The sequence below is a fragment of the Choloepus didactylus genome, chromosome 11, assembly GCF_015220235.1.
Source record: "Choloepus didactylus isolate mChoDid1 chromosome 11, mChoDid1.pri, whole genome shotgun sequence".
Taxonomy (NCBI): Eukaryota; Metazoa; Chordata; class Mammalia; order Pilosa; family Megalonychidae; genus Choloepus; species Choloepus didactylus.
In genome coordinates, this window is record NC_051317.1 from 57556903 (window position 1) to 57570660 (window position 13758).

Below are 13758 nucleotides of genomic sequence, written 5' to 3' on the forward strand. Positions count from 1 at the left end.
TAAATGGAATAAACACATTGTAGTCTATCCAGAGTAATATAAATAAAATATAAATAAAGAAGTATAATGCAAGAACTGGGCAATAAAACTCAGCAATAAAAAGGAACTCCTAATACAGGCAAAAAAACGGATGCATCTAAAAACATACTGAGTAAAAGAAGCCAGATCTAAAAAAGAATATACTTTATAATTTTATTATTTTATATATGAATCTTTATAAAAGGGACAGTAAAAACACAGTGAAAGGAAATAGAAATAGACAATTGGCAAGTCAACTTAAATTTTAAAATTGTCTCTCATAACATTTAAAAATAAATTTCTTGCTAGGCTGTATTTCTTTACATGAAAATATTCCTACTATTCTTTGTTGTGTCCATTTCATTCCCAATTATGACTCTTTACTTTCTCTGTATATATAAGGTCATTATTGCAAAAATTAAGCCATTTTCACTAAATTAAATTGTTGTCACATGTGTGAATAAAATGCATCAAAGATGAGAAATTTGGCACCTAAGAAGTAAATTGATTCTTCAGTTTTCTTAAGCATTAACTTGTATTTTAATCCCATGTATGTTTACTTTGTATATATCTATGTCATATGGATTTTTTTGTTTTTTTTTTTTAATATTTTTATTGAGATTGTTCACATAATATACAACTATCCAAAGATCCAAAGTGTACAATCAATTGCCCATGGTACCATCATACAGCTGTGCATCCATCAACACAATTAATTTTTGTTCAATTTTTAGAAAATTTTCATTACTCTAGAAAAGAAATAAAGACAAAAAAAAGGAAACTCAGATCCTCCCATTACCCTAACCATGCCCCTCTTCATTGCTGATTCATAGTCTGGTATAGTACACTTGTTACTGTTGATGAAAGAATGTTAAAATACTACTAACTGTAGTATATAGTTTGCAATAGGTATATATTTTTTTCCATATGCCTCTCTATTATTAACTTCTAGTTTATAGTGTCATACATTTGCTCTAGTTCGTGAGAGAGATTCTAATATTTGTATAGTTAATCACAGTCATTGTCCACCACAAGATTCACTGTTTTATACATTCCCATCTTTTAAGCTCCAACTTTCCTTCTGGTGACATGTGTGACTCTGAGCTTCCCCTTTCCACCACCTTCGCACACCTTTCAGGACTGTTAGTTACTCTCACAACATGCAACCATCACTCCTGTCCATTTCCAAACATTTAAGTTCACCGTAGTTGAGCATTCTGCTCATAATAAGCAACCACTCCCCATTCTTGAGCCTCTTTCTATATCCTGGTAACTTATATTTCATGTCTGTATTAGTTAGGGTTCTCTTGGGAAACAGAATCAATGAGAGATGTCTCTGATTATCAAATTGTAAAAGTGACTCACGCAACTGTGGGTATGCACAAGTCCAAATTCTGCAGAGCCGTCAACAAACTGTCAACTCCAAGGAAGATGTCCGATGAACTCCTTGGGAAATGAACCGACAACTTCGACGAACTCCTCAGGAAATGAACCGGCAACTTCGATGAGCTCCCCAGGAAATGCTTCACTGGGCAGCCGAAGAAGAAGTGAAGGTTCTCTAACTGTCCCGCTTCAACTGATCACCCGGACCAAATCCAGCCAATTGCATTCTCTCATTGTGGAAGGCACACCCCTTGATGAGTCATCAGTCAGCTGCAGTCAATTGACTGATGATCCAACAAACCAGCCCATTGGTTTATTAACCAGCCTCAAATATCCTCACAGCAATCGTCAGGCCAGTGCCCGCTTGACCAGACAGCTGGGTCACCTAGCCAAGTTGACACATGAACCCAACCATCACAGTGTCTGTGAGTCTACATGTTATAATTAGTTCATACCACTGAGACCCTGCAATAATGCCTTTATGTGTCTGTCTTATTTCACTCAATATAATGCCCTCAAGGTTTCTTCATCAACCCATTTTTTTAAGATGGTTTTGTTCACACACCATACATTACATACTAACTAAACAATCGTTGGTTCCCTGTATATTCATGTATTTATGTATTCAGCACCATCGCCCCTATCTATGTAAGGACATCTCCATTTCTTCCACAAAGAAAGAGGAAGAGTCCAAAGAAGGCAGAGAGGCAAAAGAAAAAGAGAAAGAGAGAAAACAAACAAAAAAACAAAACTTGACAGCTAGAAAGTGACAAAAGGAAAGATAGCATCAACCTAAAGTAGAATAAAGAGTCAGACAACATCACCAATGCCAGGAGTCACATACCCTTCCCCTATTCCCCCCCCCACCCCATATGCATTTAGCTTTGGTATACTGACTTTGTTATATTAAAGGAAGCATAATACAATGTTTCTGTTAATCATAGTCTCTAGTTTGCATTGATTGTATTTCCCCCCCAATCCCACCCTATTTTTAACACCCTGCAATGTTGACATTCATTTGTTCTACCTCACGTAAAAACATATTTGTACCTTTATTACAATTGTTGAGCATCCTAGTTTTCCCTGAGTAACACAGTCCTAGTCTTTATTGTTCATCTTTTGTTCTGGTGTCCCACATAATCCCAGCCTTCTTTTTCAACCATATTCACAGTCATCTTTGTTCAGTGTACTTACATTGCTGTGCTACTATCTCCCAAAATTGTTTTCTAAAGCTCTCACTCCTGTCTTTTCCTTTCTGTCTGTAGTGCTTCCTTTAGTGTTTCCTGTAGAGCAGGTATCTTGTTCACAAATTCTGTCATTGTCTGTTTGTCAGAGAATATTTTAAGCTCTCCCTCATATCTGAAGGATAGTTTTGCCGGATATAGGATTCTTGGCTTGTAGTTTATCTCTTTCAGTGTCTTAAACATATTACCCCACTTCCTTCTTGCCTCCATGATTTCTATTGAGAAATCCACAAAGCCTTATCAAGCTTCCTTTGTATATGATAGATCACTTTTCTCTTGCTGCTTTCAGGATTCTTTCTTTATCTTTGACATTTGATAATCTGATTATTAAGTGTCTTGGCGTAGGCCTATTCAGATTTATTCTGTTTGGGGTACACTGCGATTCTTGGATCCATAATTTTATGGCTTTCATAAGAGATGGGAAATTTTCATTGATTATTTCCTCTATTATTGCTTCTGCCCCTTTTCCTTTCTCTTCTCCTTCTGGGACACCAGTGATATGTAAATCTTGCATTTCATTTTGTTCTTAAGTTCCTGGAGACATTGCTCATATTTTTCCATTCTTTTCTCTATCTGTTCTTCTGTGTGTAGGCTTTCAGGTGCCGTGTTCTGCAGTTCCTGAGTGTTTCCTTCTGCCTCTTGAGATCTGCTATTGTATGTTTCCATTGTGTCTTTCATCTCTTGTGTTATTCCTTTCATTTCCATAGATTCTGCCAGTTGGTTTTTTGAACTTTCAATTTCTACCTTATGTATGCCCAGTGTTTGCATTATATGGTTCAGCTCTTTCACCATATCTTCCCTAAACTTTTTGAATTGACTTATTGTTAGTTCTTTCAATTCCTGTATCTCAGTTGAAGTGTAAGTTTGTCCCTTTGACTGGGCCATAACTTCATTGTTCTTAGTGTAGGTTGTAGTTTTCTGTTGTCTAAGGCATGGTTTCCTTGGTTACCCCAATCAGGTTTTCCCAGACCAGAATGGGCTCAGTCCCCAGAAGGAAGAAATATTCATTATCTGCTTTCCCTGAAGGTGTGTCTTAGAAAATTGGTACACTCTGTGATGTTCATGTCATTGTGCTTTTCTGCCCAGCAGGTGGCACCTGTCAGCTTGTAACTCCAGACTAGTGCAAGGAGGTGTAGCCAGTGGCAGTTTTCCCCCAGGCTCTGGGGTCTGGTTCTGAATGGAAGGCAGGTGGTAGACCTGGACCCCACCCTTTCCTCTTAGAGAAGATAGAGCCCCTAGGGAGAGGTCATTAGCATTTCAATGGTCTCTCTCTGCCTGTGCTATCTCTACCCTTGTCTGGGTCAGAGCACTGGGAACTGAAAATGCTTGAGGCTTTCTCCACTGAGCTGAAACAGGGACAAAAAGTCCCCTTCAGGGCTAGTCCATGGCAACCCTCTGACTCTCCAAGTTCAGTCATCACCCAAAGTCTCTGTCTGCTTGTTGGGGATTCGTAGCTTGTAGTAAGCAGTCCACACTCGCTAATTAAAACCCCAGTTGGAGCTCAGCTGAGCTATATTAGCTTGCTGGGAGAGAGCTTCTCTCTAGCACCACGAGGCTTTGGAGCTCGGGCGGTGTGGGGAGGGGTCTGCCAGCTTGGATCCACAGTTTTTACTTGCAGATTTTATGCTGTAATCTCAGGTAGTCCTCCCAATTCACGTTGGTGTATGATGAGTGGATGGTCACGTCTGTCCCCCCACAGTTATTCCAGACTATTTACTAGTTGTTCCTGGTTTTTTATTAGTTGTTCCAGGGGGACTAAGTAGCTTCCACTCCTTTCTATGCCACCATCTTTGATCCTCTTCATTATACGGTTTTTAAAGGTAGAATAGCTTTATTTTGAAATATTTAAGTGAAGTTTTTTCCATACATATTATTTTGCTGCTAATTTGCAATTATCCTCATGTATCATGTTTGCTTACATGGCACATGTACATGAGAAAAGTACATATTACTTCTATATTACAATAAAATAACCCCTTCCTTTGATATATTTTTCTGATAGTAGTTGTGCCAGTTTGTATATTTATGTCCCCCAGAAAAAGCCATATTCTTTAATGCATTCTTGTGGGGGGCAGATGTATTAGTGTGGATTGGGTTGGAACCTATTGGTTTAGGGTCCATGGAGATGTGACCCACCCAACTGTAGGTCATAACTCTGATTGGATAATTTCCATGGAGGCATGGCCCCACCCATTCAGCGTGGGCCCTGTTTAGTTTACTGGAGCACTATATAAGCTCAGACAGAAGGAGCTCACAGCTAGCTGGAGCTGAGACAGACATTTTGAAGATGTCTGTTGGAAGCTGATGCAGACATTTTGGAGAACACCATTTTGAAAAGCAACCTAGGAGCAAGCAGATGCCAGCCACGTGCCTTCCCAGCTAACAGAGGTTTTCTGGATGCCAATGGCCTTTCTCCAGTGAAGGTACCTTTTGTTAAAGGACACTTTATGGCCTTAAGGCTGTAACTGTGTAACCAAATAAACCTCCTTTTATAAAAGTTAATCCATTTCTGGTATTTTGCATTCTGGCAGCATTAGCAAACTAGAACAGTAGTTAAGTACAAGTACTTATGGATTTGAAACCAATTTAATTGAAGTTTATTTAGTAAAAAGATGGAAAAGCACATAAGCATTTTCACACTACTTTAACAGATCTACAGGTTGAAGGAAAAGGTTGGCATTATATTCTGTGGAATTTAGTTCTCTTTTTAAATACAGAAGAAATAAGGAGAATGTTATTTAATCTAAACCTTAGTTCAGGCACTGGTCAGTTATTCATTTCTACATCTAGAGAGGCTAACAGTTTCTTCTAAAACAAGTTTTCTCTTCATTTCCCACATTGTTTGTCTCCAGACCAAGATAAAATTAAAAGTTATGGAATTTCACCTGTACACACACTTTTAAACAATGTAGCCAAGTTTTTGCTGAGCTTTGAAAAGTATGTTGAAGGTTTATTTTGTGTTCAGGGCAAAGGTTGACTTCTTTCTTATTACAAACTGTTTGCTACCTCAATCTTCCTGTAAAGCAAGAGGCAGAAATTCCTTTCAGAAAATTATAGCCTTGAGGGGGCAGAAATTACAAGTCAAACAAGCAGGCCACAGGAAAAATAAAAGTTAATAGCCAGTGACCTAATTAGTATGCACATCCCATCAGACAACACTTTTCTAAGTTTGATGGCTTAGTGAGAAAATGGTTTTCCCATTAATCATGACAGTATGCTTTTGCTAACTATCTTTACTAATCTCACTGTGGTTAAAAGATGTCTTGTCAATAGGATCCAGAGCAAATACAGTCTTTGTATTAAAGACAGAAGTATCTATGAGTTATCTCCCACAGCAAGTCTGTTTTACAACATAGTAAAGGATGGCTTAGAATTTGTCAAAATCCATCCTCTAGTATTAGATTATATAGAGACAACTGTCAAGAAGCCTATGCCCATTATTCTTTAGGAATCACAGGTAGCAAGATAAGTGGTCAACATTAATTGTGAATATAAGCACTTCCAGAGAAAGATTTTTAAATAAGAAAGAAAGATGCGTTTAATAACAATAATAATCACAGATGAGACCTAGTCTAGGTTATATTTAATAATTTCTTGATTGGAATCATTAATGTATGCTTTTGTCTTTTACCTTGAATGGAAGATCAATATTAATAATTAACTTAGGTAAACTTCAGAAAATACTATGCATGAATGAGAACCTACAAAATAGAAAATATTTCTTTAATAAGTTCAATTGCCTTCTTTTGAACATTTTTTTAAAAATTGATCAATGTCAAACCTTGATGCACAGAAAAATAAAATAGGATTTATATCCATATCATACATAATATTTATTTGAGTGTGAATAAATGTGTGGGATTGTGGGTGTTTCTGTTTGCAAGGAAAGAACTTTATAATGAAAAGCAAGGTACATACTTTAGTACATTATTGTTATTGTCAATGTAGGTAAACAGAATTTTTATAAAGCCTTATTGTAATCTCAATTGTACATACCTTCTCAATGCATTGCCGACATTTGAGTGCCTGTTCTCTGCAAAGTACCAACATTTGAGTGCCTGCTCTATGTAAACCATTTGCTAGAGGCTGGGGGTGAAAAGGTAATTAGGGAGCATATCTGCTGTCAAAATTTGTAGTATAATGAGCCCTATTGAATCTGAAATTCTAGAAATAAGCTACTAAACAATTTTTCTTTAAAGTAAGAAAATATTAACTCTTCTTAAACGTCATGGTCCAGTCTTTTGATAAAAGATCCATGATTTTAATCTGTTCACTAAATGGTATTTGTTTGATTTCTTATTCTTGTTAAAGTAACATAAGCCCATAACTTAAAATCCTAAGGACTTAAAAAAGTGGCTTCCTTCCCCACTGCTTATCCTCTGTTACTCCCAGTTGAGGAACTACTATTAATTATTTATGTATTTCAGTTTTTCTGATGACTGTTTTTAAATCTCTAAACAATTTCTTGCTGTAAAACATGAAAATTCTGCAAACACATCAGTCTCCACTTCCCCTCCAGGCCTACATCCAAAAGTTTATCTCTATTTTTACCTTCTCCATTGGTTATAATTGTGACTTTAAATAATATATTTAAAACTCCAAGCCATGGTCCTTTGTTATGGACATTTTATAAAACAAAATATCAAACAACTTTCCTGTCATCATTTTTCAACATGAAGTATAGAATTTATAATACATTGCATAATTATAATTAAATGTTCTTCTCTATGTCCATTAGATAGTTGAAATGTTGAAAAATCAGTGAACTAGAATGTGTACTATTATGAATACATAAATATTGTTAAATGTATAGTTGGGCAATGTGCTATGATTATATTTCCTTTCTTTAACAATTATTTTGTATTTTGTATTTCTGATCTCATCATATACTTGAGTTAAATAACTTAGTTATATTATATTTTGCATGGATTAGTTTTAATATTTACTGTTCTCCAAAAACCTTCTTCCTGAAAGTAATGCTTTCAAGATATTGAAAAGAAGTTGTTCTGTTCTGGATTATAACAATAGTGTACATCAAAATTTCTGGTTCTCCTCTCCTCCCTTGAAGGTAGATGGGGCACGTGACTTCCTTTGACCTACAAAATGAGAAGGCAGAAACAAGCTGTCATCCCTCAATTCAGGCACAGAGACCCCTGACATCTTGAGATGTCAGCATTGACCAACTGATAACCACTTAGCCCAGAGCCCCTCTACCAACCTGATCTAGACATATAGTTTGAATGAGAAATAAAATACCTGTTATTTTAAATCCCTGCAAATAGGGGTATGGTGGAGTATGTCTATGGCCTAGCTTATCTTGATGCTTCCACTATCACCAAGAACCTAATTCTTTTCCTTTCTTGTATTTCTCTTGATTTTGATGGAAGACATCCTAGCATAATTTCCTAAGAAAGGGTTCATGGGGGTTAAATTTTCTAAATCTTTGCACAATTTAGTGTTTTACTTTGATGCCACAGTCAATTGATTATTTTGCAAGTATGGAATTTTCTTCAGGTTGAAATCAGTGTTACCAAGAGCTGTAAATGAAGATTTTATTATTTTTCTTCTACAATCCAGAACAACTCATGCCAATCTGTTAAGTGGCCAAGTTACCTTTCAATTTTACTGCAAGCTTCTAGCTTTCCTACCTATGTTAAGATTTGTTTTAATTTATCTTCTTGGCATTTGGTGGATACTGCTACTTTAAAGGCTTGTATCTCCTTTAAGCGCTGAGAAATTTTTGGTATTTTGTCTTTGATAATTTCTTCTCCTCCATTGTTTGTTTGGTGCTCTCTTAGTCTGCTGCACAACCTCCCATATTAAGTCTTCATGTCTTTTACTGATTATATCCTGTCTCCTTAACTTTTTGTTAGAAATTTCATTATTCAGTCCCAATACTGTCGTTCTCTTATATTGACAATCATATTTATAATTTGCTAGAACAAACTGATCTGCTCTGAATATTCTGTTTTTTCCATACTATTTTTTATTGGCTGTAATAGCATTGATATTGAGCAATGGGTTCACTGCCCATTGTTTACAGAATCCAGTACTGTGACACCAGAACTTTGAGAAAAGAAAGAATTTTTTTGTGAGGTCAACCAGCAAGGAGACAGTAGGAAGCTAAAATCTGTCTCCCCAATCCAAGAACTAAGGGGGATTTATAGGATGGAAACAAAAGGAGGTGGGGATGCTGACAGGGACTCAGGTTGGCATATTCTGCTTGGTTGTTTATTATAGGACTGTGCATATATAGTAGAAATATGCCAGTGGGCCACAACTTATCTTCTTTTTGAGGGAGACTTCACACTTCATTTGCTTCTGAAGTCTCCTTATCTCTGTAATCTTTAGTCCAAGGTAGGTGGTTTTTGTTCCTAGTGTCTCAGGGGTTGTTCAAGAGGCAAGAGTGCTAGATGTCTGTCTGCACATGCCCTGTTGATGGCTGAGTTTGAGGCTACATTTGACTGTCTGTAAGACAAGCTCAGAAAGAATTTTAATAATGGGAGAGGAAAAAATTCTGACAAGAAGCAGGTTTTGGCCTGAATCTTGATTTTTGTTTAGGGCTCCTGGCTCTTTTGCCTATGGAGTCAGCATCTCAAATTTTGTTGAGACCCCTAGATTTTTTTTCCCTTAAATTTATTTCTGTTCTCTGACATCTCTGTCTGCACTAGGAGCAGTTTTCTGTTTATCTTGGTCTTCTTTTCTTTATTTTTTTCTTCAAATATTTCATAAGGTTTTTTTATTTTTTGTTTTTGTTTTTGTTTTTGTTTATTTGTTTTCTAATCCATCCATATTTAAGAATGAGGAAATAGAAAAGTCGTTTGTTATCTTTCAGTAACTGAGCTAATGTTGTTGACTGGGAGGGTATTTTGGTTTGTTAAAGCTGCCAAAATGCAATATACAATAAATGGGTTGGCTTTTAACAATGAGGATTTATTAAGTTACAGGGTGCAATTCTAAGGCCATGAAAACATCCGAATTAAGGCATCAACAAGAGGATACCTTCTCTGAAAAAAAAAGGTGCCTGACATCCAGGATTGCTCTGTCAGATAGCAAGACACATGCTGGTCCTTCGCTCCCAGGTTTCGTTGCTTTCAGCTTCTGATTCCAGTGGCTTTGTCTCTGAGTGTCTGTGGGTTCTCTCTTAGCATCTTCAGGGAATTTCTCTCTCTGCTCTCTCTTGGTGTTTCTGCCTTTCGTCTTCTTATAAAGAGCTCCAGTACAGGATTAAGACCCACCTTGAATGGGCAGGATCACATCTCAATTGAAACAGCCTAATCAAAAGCCCCACCCAAATGGGTCCGCACCCACAAAAATGTATTAAAAGAACATTCTTTCTGTTCTTTGTTATGAGCTGGGGCACATAACAGCTTCAAGCTACCCCAAAGTAATTGCTTAGTAATAGGTGTGAGACAGGTATTACATGGAGGAATCCCAAATAAAATGCAGAGGGCTTTACTTTGCAATAAAAAAAAAAAAAAACGAACTAGCTGAACTGTGATCCCATAATTGCTTATACATACACTATTTTTTTTTGGAAGAGATGGCATCTTTTTAATATGTGCATGTTTGAATTACTTTTTGCCTGGTATGAATATAAACTTCTTGCTTCTGTTCTTTTCATCTGCAGTGTTTGAAGAATCAACCATTTTGTGGAGGTTGTTTCCCACCAACTTCTTACCTCTGTTTTCCATCATCTATCTGAATCTGGAGCCCATGGTGGTTCTGCAAAACAGGTCCCATATTGCAGGCTCCACTTCCCTCTACTCCATTTCCTCCATCTCTCTTCTTCCATCTGCATTCTTTTACTCTGCTGTTTACACTTTAAAACTCCTTTATTTTCCTAATGAGGCCTCAGGAAGGAGAGACTATAAATATTTGTTCTGCCAGTGATCAGGTGTATGATCTAGAACAAAGAAAATGACTTATCTGGGCTCCTTACTTTTCATCTGTAATATGGAAGGGGGTTGCAGTATTTAGCTTAAATTAGCATTTTTGCCACTATGTGCAATAGGATACTAGTTCCATTAATAATAGATATTTTATGATTAAATAATAAATTCTGTATAATATATTCACCAATAGGTATTTATTTTAGCCTAACAAAATCTGTAAATCCAGAAAAGAAATTAAATTGTGTAACCCAAAATTATTCACAAAGTAAATCTATAATGAATGAAAAGCTTATAATATCTAAAGGACCTAGTGGGCTTTACAAATTGTATATATATAATGATTCTATGAAACCTTAGGAAATGTCTATGTGACAAAATTCCTGGAAAATGGAAAATCTTCACAACATATTTGATCAATTGTTGTGAATGCAACTGCAAAAATAATCAATTAACAGAAGTGCTAAAGAGAAAAGACATTATGAATGGAATTCATTAGCTGTTGACATTTGTAAAACTTTGACACCTGCTTACAAATATAGTCACAAATATAGATTCTGCTAAACTTAGTTGGCCATTATGCAAATCTTACCTACTGACTAAAAGGAAAGACTTTTGAGGATATGACTTAATTGCTCTGATGCTTATAGGAATTTAAGACAATCAAAACTCTCCAAAAATAGTGTGTGAATAGTTCAAATAATAATAGAATACTGATTGTTTTTTTTTTTTTTTGGTGTTTCATCTTAGAGTATTTTATGAGTGTGCTTCCTAAAATTATTGTATATTCAGCTTTAAAATTCAATTTTGGGCTATTTTTAAACCAACAAATCAAAATCCTTTGAATAAAGAATAGCATTCTATGGCTGGGAAAAACAATGAAAAGCAGTTCTAGACTTTTCTCATTATTTTAGTATGGTCTCCACCCTGGTCCTGACTTCTGATCAAGGTCCATCTCTTCTCCCTTCCTCAGCTATGTACCTCAATATAGAGCTAACACTTTTCTAAACTCTCATGTTATCTGTTACTTTTGCTGGCTAACACTTTTCTGAACTCTCATATCATCTGTTACTTTTGCTGTTTTATTATTTATTGGTTTTACATGCATTCTCTTACCCACACTCTTTAAATGATGATTTCTTCAAAGCATATTTCTATTATCTTATACTGTACCTATCAGATGATAGGCCCATTATATTCACAAAGATATTCATTAATTGATTGGAGCACAAAAGTGGAAATCAGGTGTGGTAGTGTGCTTGCTTGTATCTGTTATGCACCACATAAAAGGCCGTGTTATTTTAATCCGGTCTTGCAGAGGCAGACCTATTATGGGTGAGACCCTACCTATTCATGGTGGTTCTTATTTAGTTTACTAGAGCCTTTGAGAGAGCTCCCAGAGAGAGAAGAAGAGAGCTCAGAACCAACATAGATTGAGACACTTGGAGAGAAAATGCCCAGAGATATTTTTGAGAAAGCCATTGAAACAAGAACCAGGAGAGAAGCTAAGAGTTGAAATCTAAGAGTTGAAATCCAGAGTTTGCTAGAGAAACTAAGAGAGGACCCCCCACCCTGATTCTTAAAGAGAAATGCCCTGGGAGAAACAAGCAGGGATGCACAGGAGCTGAGAGAGAGAAGACAGGACAGAAGCCCAGAGACATTTTGGAGAAAGCAAAGGAAACAAGACACTAACCCCAAGAGAGGCCCAGCAGACTCTGGCTTTGTGCCTTCCCACATGACAGAGGAACCCCAGATGCTATTGGCCTTTCTTCAGAGAAAGTATCATCTGATTGATGCCTTAATTGGCACATTTTCATGGTCTTGGAACTATAAATTTGTGAACTAATAAGCCCTCATTATAAAAGCCAGTCCATTTCTGGTATTTTGCATTCTAGCAGCTTCAGCAAACCAGAACAGGTAGGTTTAATTATGTACCCCAACAAAAAGAAAAAACATGTTCTTAATCTTAATCCATTCCTATGGTTGTGAACTCATTGTAAACAAGACCTACTAAAGATGCTATTTTGAGTTAAAGTCTGTCTGGCCCAACTGAATGAAGTTGGGCTTTAATCCTATTATTGAAGGCCACATGAAAACCATCAAGAGGAGAAGTTGGAAGTCAATGGAACTAAACAAGAAAGGGGAGGACATTACCATGTGATGGGAAAGCCGAGAAACTCCAAGGATCATCAGCCAGCCAGAATGCTACCAACCATGGAAGGAAGTAATGTATGTAGCCACTGAAGCCATGAGACAATAAGTTCCTGTAATTAAACCAACCATTGTGTTGTGTTTACCACAGCAACCAGGAAAATAAGAAATCATGGCGGGTTTTATTTTTTCTGAGCCTAAATATCAATCATATGATATAAAAACCTGAACTGCATATTATGGAACTTTGGACAATGTAGGAATTGATCAAGTATCCTTGACCTTTGTTAATAATGTGATGAATATGTGATAAAAGCCCACAGGATTTTTTTTAAACAAATATGTAATGCATGCCAAATGGGAATCATAGATATCTTTAATAGTAGCAAATCTTCAATTTTTAAAACTAGATCTGGTATATTATACTTTCCAAAGTCACTAGACCCTACATAATGTTGAATTTTGGTGAGACTTTATTTAATCTAAAAGGACCAGTGAATTTAAAATAAGAAAAGGGAATTTTTATTATTGTTTGTAAATGACTTTGAAGAAATTTCCAAAACATGTCACAAACATTGTTTTGATTGTTTGCAACAATTTTTAGAAGAAATGTCTAAAGGGTACTATTTTAAAGAATAGCTTGGGTTTGAAAAATACATTCTTATGTGAAATCCAATTTGTTTTATTAAAGTATAGCCATACCAAAAATCTGCAGACTGACAAGAAAGTGAACTGACAGGTCAAAGTTGAGATTTACAAAAGGTCACAGATCATTTAGATTGGCTTTATTTCTTTTTCCTCATTGATAAAGATAATTATCAATATTCAATAATTCATAGACCTAGAGTAAGGCTTAAATAGATCAAGGCTATTAAGTAATTTGTGCTTGAAGAGAAATGTGCTCAGCTCAGTAAGTATAAAATATCTAGTGCCAGGTATCAATTAGCTTGATTACTGTTTTCTGAAGTATATTTCTAATAATCTTAAACCAAAGAGATGTTCCTATAGTGAAAATAAATCTCAACCACAGACTTTGATGAAGAAGGAATTTAAGTATCTATACTTTTCTT